General features: G+C 40.5%; 1 long non-coding RNA gene across 1 annotated transcript in view; it reads left to right on the top strand.

Moving 5' to 3' along the window:
• Positions 1–10,552, top strand: part of LOC102374151 — a 90,581-nt gene that overhangs the window by 67,128 nt on the left and 12,901 nt on the right. Inside the window, exon 2 of the long non-coding RNA XR_001358164.2 lies at positions 6,243–6,321. This is a non-coding gene — a long non-coding RNA (uncharacterized LOC102374151). The remainder of the gene's footprint in view (positions 1–6,242; positions 6,322–10,552) is intronic.

Here is a 10,552-nt window from a genome sequence, read left to right as displayed (position 1 = left end):
TGGTCCATGCACCTGGCTGGACACAGCAGGAGGTCCCAAAGTCCTCCTTTGGCATGAAGGGGGACTGTGGTCTACCCTCTGCCTCCCGGGGGAGAAGGGCCTGGCAGTAGGAGTCTATCTCCTGCTCGCAGTCCCTGATGGCACGCAGTCTCTGGACTGTGGCCTGGAGCTCCTCCAGCTGGCGCACCAGAGACCCCAAAAGGGAGCAGACCCCACAAGGGGAGGTCACCATGCTCCCAGGCCCCAGAGCCTGAAAAAGGGACAGGCAGCCCCCGCACTCATAATCCCAAACTATGAGATTTATGACTAAGGTATTTTAGTGCATTTGGTCCCAGAGTAGAAGAAGCTGGCTTTTCAAAACAAGGTTTTCTTCTTCTTCCACATCACTACAGGGATCAACCAAAGCTGTCTGTGTGTGCCAAAGGAGTATTTCCGTACACTGACATGTTTAGATTTCTCTTAAGTGTAACCTTAACTCTGAACTTCAGGGGTTAGTAAGGTGTGGATCTTGGATAATAATAAAAAAGAAAATTACTGGGATTTTACAACTAAGTTATTGATAAGTACTCTCAACTTAAACTCCACATCATTATTCTTTCTTGTCTTAAATTCCTTGATGCTTAAATCATTAAAAATTCATTTTTGATATTTCTAATTATTACAATATAATGATTATCAATTTCCTATTACTTTTAACTTCTAAGGGCAAATTCACTGGGACACGAAAGCAGTGCAAAGCTATCCAAATTCACTAATTACTTTGAGTTACAGGTGTTTTACTTAGCCAGAGAAGTGCAGAACAACTAAAGAGCATTTCTGTATTTTACTTTTACCTTATTGGTTTAGAAGGCTGTGTCAGTGAGACTAAAGCAATGGTTCCCAATGTAGATAAAACTTCAAAAGAATACAAAGTAAAAGGAAGCTGCATTTTGAAGTTGCAGATCTAATGCAATTTTAAGTAATGGATGAGATGATCGGATTGATCTAAATTCTAAACTTTAATATACATATTGGCTCCCACTGCTTTTCTTTTAAACTCAAATGTGCTCTTGGGCACATAGACATTGGGAAACCCTGGACTACAGCAATGTAAAAGGACATAAGGGGAGGGCAGTCCCTGAATCCCGTTATTTTGATGCTTTGTGAGATCCTGATAGGCTTGGTTTTTAGCTTTATAGCAAACAGGGACAAGTCAGGAGTGTTATAGGGGGGTCCTTCAAGCAATGCTCCAGAAGCCAGCATGAAGCATCAGACCTCTTATAAAGCAGAGACAATTCTTGACATGTACATTTAGTCTCTAATAGAGTCCTGAGTCATTATAACCTATACTATATTATAGCCTATGCTATAATATACATTATAACCTGTAGTACAGGTTCTATAGCATTATCGCAAGTATATGTCTTGGAAGGTTGGTTGAGTTGCTTCTGATGCCACAATAATCCCATCTAAATTAACTGAGATGTAGACCTGATTGTCAGGCTTATCATAATTAGATACAGCTATTGTTAATGGCTTAATTCAATTGCAACCCAGTTGCTTGAAATGCAGGTTATGCAGGAGATCTCTTACTTTGAGCAGACTACTGAACTTCCTAGATTATATTCTGTTGTTAACATCTCTTGGAAAAGCCTAATGCATGTCAAATACTTTGAAGGAACTATTTTTTAACTATTTTAACTCCTAAACTAAATTATTTGTAAATTAACAGAATATACATATTTTTATACCAAAAAAAGCTGAATCTGTTTTTTTCAAATGCAAAGGGAAACTTAAAACTTCACCATGATGTCATAATGGATAACCCCATAATATTTATATCTGAAAAGACTCTTGAAACACTGAAAGATACTTTTCCACTATTTTATCTGCTCAGTTTCTTTGCACTAATATTGTTTTTACATCTAGGGATGGGTTAGCTTAGCCATTCTTCCTGTGCACATGTTAAAGTTCTGAGCATACACAACTGATTCATTTGTCAGCATATTATCTTTCATTTTTGACTCATGACTGTAACAGAGAGACCTGTTCATCCAAAATGTAGAAATTGAGAAATCTAAGATGTTTTATCTAGTAGCACTTTAGCAACCACAACCATTGACATCACCTGTATTTTTTTCCTGATTAGGATACGTTCTTATCAAATTAATTCAAATAACCAATGTGCTGAATTTTGGCATAGGAGGAAAGTTATCAGAATAGACTGAGAACTGGTTAAGATCAGGAGACGATAAAGGGTAGGAGTAAATGGAGGAAAGGGGAAAAGGAGGTGGCATGGCTTGAGAGCTAGTACTAGGCTATCATTTTATTGTTACATAAGTAGCATGTGTGTACTGTACATTTGCTTGAAAAATTATAAATCCATTTCAGAAGACAATTTGTAGTCGCACTCAATATTACTAAACAATGTACAGTAAAAGCTCTGTTATCCGGCATCCCCCAGGAATGGGGGATGCTGGATAATAAAATATGCCAGTTAATTGAGCGGCCCGAATAAGCGTCCTTGTCTGTTCAGGCCGATGCTTTTCCTGCCGTGTCTGGGTCATTGCTGCCCCTCCCATGGCATCGCCAACCCTCCCATGGGCACCTGTCCATGTGGGCCCTGTGGGACAGGGAGGCAGGACCCGCACAGCCTGTTATGCCCCTGGGCCGTGGGGGCTCAGTAGCGCAGGCTGCTTTGCCCTGGGCCGTGGGGGCTCGGTGAAACCGGAAGTGCCACGGTGGACACTTCCGGTTTCACTTTACAAGCCAGCATGCCAAGTAATAGAGCATGCCGGCTTGTAAGGTGCCAGTTAATGAACTTTTACTGTAATTATATAAGAAAAGTAGGTATCTCATGTACTTGTTTTAGGTGATAGTAGGTGTAATTCAATATAGATAGATGTAGGATAATAAACCTACAAGAGAGGGGAAACGTCTCATAAAACAAAATAATCTGCTGCATAGAAAAATAGTTAAGTATCTTTACTGATAGAGAGATTTGGGAGTTATCAATAAGTCCTTGAAGCTTTTTAGCCAGTATGCAACTGCAGAGAAGAAGATAAACAGAAGCTGGGCTACAGAGGAGCCAAGGGATATGGGAGTAGATTATAAATTAAGCAAGGAAGATACTAGTTGGTAGGCTATGCTGGTTAAAGTTCATGCAAAGTAACATAATAGTGATGCACATACTTCACAGGTTTTTTTATAGATGGAATGTAAGCAAGCGAAACAATGTTATGATATCTAAACGATTGATGAAAACCCCTGAAAGAAAAAGGAGATTGGATTTATCCTTCATGGAAAGGTAAACACTGTTTATTGGTGACAGCTTTAAATATTTAAGTGGAAAGTTGTTTCTCAAATCTTACCCAGATAAACCAGCAAATATAACAAGAAGGCCAGTTCTGGAAAAAAAGAAAACAGAGAATGAACAACAGTTGGGTGTATTTTTTTGTATGTCTACTGGGTCTTCTTGTCTGGGAGTCTGAGTGCAGTACTGGGGGGCATACTCATGGCTGTTCAGTTGCAGACACTGCTGAATTTGTGGACCTGTGGAATGTATGGGGTTTATCTCTCAACAGCACTTTTAGGCTTGTTCTGGATGCTGCACCAATAAAGATGCAGTGTATCTCTCTCCACCTATAGCTGGAAAGCATGTAATGGGAATACAAGCAGAGATCGAAGGGAGTAACTTTAAGACCTCAGTGTGGTATCCTTGGCGGCAGGTTGCACTGATTAGTTAGTTCTTACAAAACATTCCTTAAAATTAACAAACTCCTGTTGACTAACGGCCTTGCTAGCTTCCCAGTATTCACAGGTAACTTTCAGTAGGACTAATGGAAAAGATATACATGCACAGGGCCAAATCTTTCAGTGTTTAATAAAGTATAACTTCTATTTACTTCAATGAGAGTGCTGAAAATGTTCAGTGAGTGTTGTTCAGATAGAAAAAGTTTTGACAATAGTTATTCAAGGAGTAATTACCAAAATGTGCATATGTGTGTCTGTGGGGGTTGTGGGGGGGGTTACAATAAATTATTCAAAGAGTTTTAGTCAAGGTTAAGTAAACTCTTCAAGATTTGGCTAGAAAAAAGTAACTAGATTTCTATATGCAAATTGCTTTTTGTTTTTGAAAGCCTTGCAAAGTGCAAGTTCATTTCCTTCTCTGGTTTTTTTTTTTTTGGTATTTTATACCTGGTCTGAAAAATATAACCCTCTAATATAAATGGATATATAATGGGTAAGATCTGATGAATACAATTCCTTTATCTGTTTCGAGTTCGCTAAATCCTGAATTTGTATTTCATCTTTTGAAGTGCCATTTGCAGCTACCATTTTGAAATGCAGTAGGATGCTTTGTTATGGATCTCTGATTGCAGGAAGAATGCGAATATTAATCTTTGACCAGCTACAAAATGTTGTAGCAGTTTACAAACGTATATATTTTCCGTGGAGTAGCCACCTTGGCTCTGTGTTCCTTGGTATGGAGAAAGTAAGGTTGAATAAGGTCACTGGTTCAGTCTGTTAGATTTTATTTGAGAAAGCTGTTTTTGGTGAGTGAGCATTCCCCAGGCCACTACTGATCTATGAAAAGGCAGGAATTGTGGTATGAGGGAAGAGTTTCAATATCTATGTTCCATTATGTAGTTTGCTGTACTGAGGTGCTGGGATACAGTTACATAGTTAGGATGGTCCATCTGCCAGTCAATCTACCTTCCTTTGAGTGCTTACAATAAATAGTATTCAGAGTAAATATTATATCTGAAATGCTGCTGTGGACATGGCCTCTTTTTCACTGTCTACAGTGTGAGCTTCTTGATTTATTATTGGCTTAGTTGGTGATTTGCATGAAGGGGATCATAGTAATGATAAAATAAAAATAACTTGCTTTTCAAAAGAATATTTTATATCTCATTTGTAATTTCCCCCAAGGAAATTATAAGAATTCAACAGTTCTGCTTTGGTATGTGCATTGCATAGAAAACACACAAGATGCATTTGTGCACTGTCTATTGTAATTGACTGCTTTTCACTGGCAGGATGATTGCATTTTCTCCACTTAGTTACATGAAATATTTTCTAATCTTGAACTCTCAGTGTAAGCATCAGCTACTTTGAGCTTTTATCTCAAAATATTTTAATTGGGTTTCTTTTTCAACATTTTGTAAAATCCTATATACTACAGCAGTGCAACCTTTTCAGATTTTGAAGTCTTATTTTTTTAATGATTATTGTTTGTTTTGATTTTTCAGTAGATCAACGTGCCCCTTTAAAATTCACATTACCTTTCCCCAACTATCTCATTGTGCTTATGGTATCTTTAGATGTAGAGACAGAGACTATGCTTCAGCTTGCATCTTGTGACTTTCTTGGAACATATCGTCTCCAACAAATAGCCCTTCTATGGATTACTTTACAGTAAGGGAAAGCAAATTAGTTGACTTTGCTATTATCCCAGTAGTCACACTTTTTGGAAATAATATTTCTAGAAGTTGGCTCTATATGAACCAGTAATAGCTCATGGGTTAAGGGAATAGATTCATGGTCTTTGTAGGAAAAGCACATAAAAATGACAAGTCTTTTAATTCTCACCCATCCCTCTTTCTTACAACCCATTTAATAATCTTCCTAATATTATTTAGTATTGTTTGTTTTGCAGCAATCAACTACCTGCATCTTAAGATGAAAAGACTATTCAGAATCTCACAATCTTAAAAATTGCACATTTATACCTTGTATTTTTCATCTGGTCTAGATGGGCATTTTAAACACTGGTATAATAAATTTATTCAAAATAATTTGTATATTCTAAAACTAGAGATGACACAGCTCAAACCTGAAATCTGAAATATTTGCAATTCACATGAAGGGTGATTTCACACTTAAATTAGATTTTAACTTGTCTATGGTTATGACTTGCGTTTAGGTCCAAACTCAAAAAGAACCATTTTGCATTTCCAGTATTAATTAACATTTCTATACATGACAGAGGTGATGATATTGGACAATACAAATAAAGGTGGATTATCTATTCTGAAAAGCTTGTGGTCAAAGACTCAAAACAGCAATAGGAGCTTATAACATTTGGAAAAAGGAGAAAGGGAGGGTGAGGCAGAGGATAATATGACTGTGTGGTCATTTGGGAGGTCTGAGGTTGACAATTTTTATAAAAAATGGATAAGAGGCTGTGGAGCGCATATGCTTTCATAAAGGAGCAGCTTTAAGAAGTTATTGAACAATTCCTCTCTTCTCTTTTACAGATATGTTCAAGGTGAGCATACTGTGAATTGAAGGCAGTGTGGAGACAGAGTAGGAATGGTGCACAAAGAAGGTATCAAGGTAAGAAAACTTCATCTGAATAAAGAAGCAAAGACAATAAGGTGGGTGGTAGATCAGGGTGGTCCAACTTCTAAGGCCCTGGGGGACTGCATGCTGTAAAAGCCACGCCAGGTATGCTGCACGGGCACTTCCCCAGATTTACTCTCAGCTACCCATGCTGTGGGATTGCCCTGCACTCTGGGGTGAAGGCAGGAAGCAGTAGCTAGAGGAGGAAGTGGGAAGCCTGGAGACCCTGCAACTGGGGGAGCTGCAGTTAGGTGAGATCCTGGGTGCCTCACATGAACCCCATGTGGGCTGTATGCAGCCTGGGGCCTGCTAGTTGGATAGCCCTGGGCTAGACTTAGGAACCTGAGATGAGGTTTAGATAAAGTATCCTGCAGCTATTTTAAAACTGCAGCATTTTAATTAGATCAGCTTTCCAAGAACTCTTCTAATTAAAACATCTCCCCCACACTTCAATGTGAAAGGACCATTGAGCTCGTGTACCGGCAGCAAAGGATTCTGAGAAAATTTCAACGGGCAGAACTTTACTGTGGGATTCTGGTAGACTAGAAAATATGGCACTACAGAAAGAAATCAAAATAATTTCTGGACTATGATAGGAAATTTTATGAGAATATTATAGGGCAGACACAACAAGAATTGGAAGAAGAGCAGGAATAAGTTAAACCAAATATTTTTCTCCTGCATAAAGTTAGAAATGTTGCAACTCACTCACTGCTCTGTATGAAGTTGAACATACATTATTATTGCACATAGTTTTCTGCATGCTTTTAGTTGTCCAGAATGCTTTGTTTTCTTCTACTCTTATTTTTTATGTTTTGTATTTTAATAACTGAAACATTTTGTTAGCATTTCCTAATCTTGTTGTGCATTCAGTTGAGGCCAGACTGTTAGTCTAACTTCTTCTGTGAATGAGTGGTTCTGATGATCTCTGCTTTAAGTAAGAGAATTGTTTTTGTACTTGGTATGCACCTTTTCCTTCTAACCAAACAGAAGTTGGTTCCCTTCAAACCCCATTAATGTCACTCTGAGTTCCAGCCGAAGAGCACTGTGAATTACTTGGTCCTTGCCAAAAGTTTTGGCATTCAAACTTGGAATACCTCTTGCAGACCCTGCCAGTGCCAGAGAACTGTGTGGGGAAAAATAAATCTGGGAATGGTTGAGCATTGCAGTCTCCTCTCCTCTCCACTGCAGTATCCTCTCCTCTCCTGTTATGGCAACAGGTTTGCAAACCTTTTGCTGCAAAATCATTTCAGTGTTTTTATCATAAAATGATGCAGGTGGTAATTAAAGAATAGTTTGATTTCTGAACATTGTTTTGAATGAATATATAGATCAAACCATCACACAGATGGGGCCTTCAAAGAAAGGCATTTTGAAATGGCCTATCCAGTATATTCTGGTATATATGAACATTTTGGACCGCAGCAGTTCTTTTGGAGGGATGGGGGATGGGGGACTGATTCACACCGATCCTAGGATTTGCCCTTGGAAAGTAGCTTTTGCAGTACTGTATCATATTAGCTTTATCTGAGCAGAGCCTGAGGAACTGGTGGATGAAATGCAAGGCTGTAACATGCAAGGCCCTTTCCTACATAACTCACTCTCAACACTTCTCTGTCCACAGTAGAGGAGGGACGGGCAGTGGTGAGACTTTAGAGACTATACCCAAAAGAATGATCTTCAAAAGATTAATTTTGATACTATCTTCCTATTAGTAGTAAAGATTTGTATCAAAATGTTCACGTGTAGGACCTTGCTATCTGTTTTCATGTCTCTCGCGCACATTGGGTGAAAATTCCTTGAGAATAGTTTGGTCCGATAATGGATTCTATGCATTTATAGAACTGGGACGAGCCTGTGGGCCATTTAGTGTAACCCTTGCAGAGATGCAGGATCCACTGCTTCTATATGATTCCAGGCAGATGCCTATTTTGCAAAATCTCCAATGTTGGTGATTCCACAGGTTTTTGGACAGCTCATTCTATTGTCTGTTGCTTCTTAGAGCTAGGAAGGCTTTCCTGAGGTATATCCAACTCATCTTCACTGTAGTCTAAATCCATTGCATCTTATCCTTGTCATGACCCAAAGGCATGATTTTGTGTGTGCTTCGGCACCAGAATTATCCCTGCCAAGTTGCAGCTTCATTGCACGGGAGAGTTTCCTGTTGCAGAGGAAAACCCCGGTGCAGGGACGAGTTTCCCGCCTTTTTTGCAGCTTCTTTTGCAGGGTGCATTGCTCATGTTGCAAGAGGAATGCACGGTGCAAAAGAGTTCCCGCCACCGGTATGTAAATTTGTTCCCCACTATTGGCTAGTTCTAAATTATTCCCACGTGGCGGCTAGCGATTGGCCTATTAGCCATATAAGAGGCTTGAGCGGTTTCCACCCAAGCCAAAGAGGACTCCACATCCATTTCGTGGGGACTCTGAATACACGGCAGGGTAATAGAAACCCTGTGTGAGATTCAGAGGAGTTTGGCGACCTGATCCATTGCCCACCTCTTCCCGTCTTCGAGCGCAACTTTTATAAGACGTATCTACGATTCTGATTTTGGTGGCTCGTTCACCCAGAGCATCCGGAGCTCTGTTCCGTGAAGCCTAGCAACCTCCACGAGACCGTCTGTGTTGTCCGTGTCTGTAACCGCAACTCAAGCAAGTTTTCCAGCCTACACCACTGCCATCTCGGTGTAAGTAAACAATCTTTAAAACTACCGCTAAGCGTTTGTGCCTAATTCCAGCTCGACGGCCTTCCCTCTCCGACCTGGCGTGCCTGGGCTGCTGGCCACAGCCCGCGTGCAGCACGGAAAAGGGCTCGGGTCGCTCCCGGCCCGCACAATCCTGACCTCTGACAAGGAAGGACAGTTTTTCTCCTTCTTTATGGCAGCCTTTCATGTATTTCCTATCAAGTCTCATCCCCGCCCTTTTGTCCTTCATACCCTATTTCCTTCAGCCTTTCCTTATGCTGCTTGCTTTTGTCATGTTTATCTCTTGCTCAGAATTGTTCCAAAGGCCTGAATCATGGTCAGCTGAGTGTTCACTGACTTCAGCAATCTAGATTTCTGTAGACAAGTTTGAGAAGTTGAGGTGTTTCATGTGAAGCTTCAGCTTCCTGTCGATTCTTCAGCAATGCCAAACTTAGTGAAAAATTGTGCTAAACACTTTTTTTTGTCTGTTGATCTCAAACCATTTTTTTAGTGAGGGTAACTATATTAGCTCTCTCATGTGTAAAGTGGGAATAAGGCACAGAAAAATGTAATGACTTGCCAGACAGAAGAATCCAAGGAAATTTCAGTACTGCAGAGTCTTTTCTGCATCCCAAGCTTGCCCATTTCTTTATGGCTCATTCATCTAGTTCATTCCACACTTACTTTTTCTCATACGTCCTTACCCAAGGTAGTATCTTGTTCTTAATTCAAAACAAACAATATATTGCTGTATTTTAATATGCAAACCATTCCTAAACCAATATTATTAAGCTTGCTTGATTACAGGCAAGCATACCTGCCATGCAGTGACTACTCAACCATTTGTGATTTGTGCCCTCCCCCACACACACAGCCCGCCACCCAAAAAAGCCCATAAAACATTCAGCAGTTTTGATTTTCACTTTTTCCTAAGATGCATTGGAGCTGAAGAGGGATGCCTTCTATGTGTTTCTAAATAGAGCAAAAGGTGGGGTAGAGAACCACTTCACCAAAGATGAATATACCTCCTCTGCTCGTGCTTGTAGAGAGGCAGTTAGATGGGCCAAAGCTACCATGGAGCTGAGGATGGCATCCCAAGTAAAGGACAACAAGAAATTATTTTTTAGATATATAGGGAGTAAAAGGAAGACCCAGGGAGGAATAGGACCCCTGCTAAATGGGCAGAAACAATTGGTGACGGACATGGGGGGACAAGGCTGGACTCCTCAACGAGTTCTTTGCCTCAGTGTTCCTAAGTGAGGGGCACGACAAGTCTCTCACTGGGGTTATAGAGAGGCAGCAGCAAGGCGCCAGACTTCCATGCGTAGACCCTGAGATGGTGCAGAGTCACTTGGAAGAACTGGATGCCTTTAAGTTGGCAGGCCCGGATGAGCTCCATCCGAGGGTGCTGAAGGCACTGGCCGACGTCATTGCAGAGCCACTGGCGGGAATATTTGAACGCTCGTGGCGCACGGGCCAAGTCCTGGAGGACTGGAAAAGGGCCAACGTGGTCCCCATTTTCAAGAAGGGGAGGAAGGAGGACC

This window comes from Alligator sinensis, unplaced genomic scaffold, assembly GCF_000455745.1.
Source record: "Alligator sinensis unplaced genomic scaffold, ASM45574v1 scaffold788_1, whole genome shotgun sequence".
NCBI classification, from domain to species: Eukaryota; Metazoa; Chordata; order Crocodylia; family Alligatoridae; genus Alligator; species Alligator sinensis.
The sequence above is the reverse complement of the archived record's forward strand: the minus strand, read 5'-3'. Positions and strand labels throughout refer to the sequence as shown.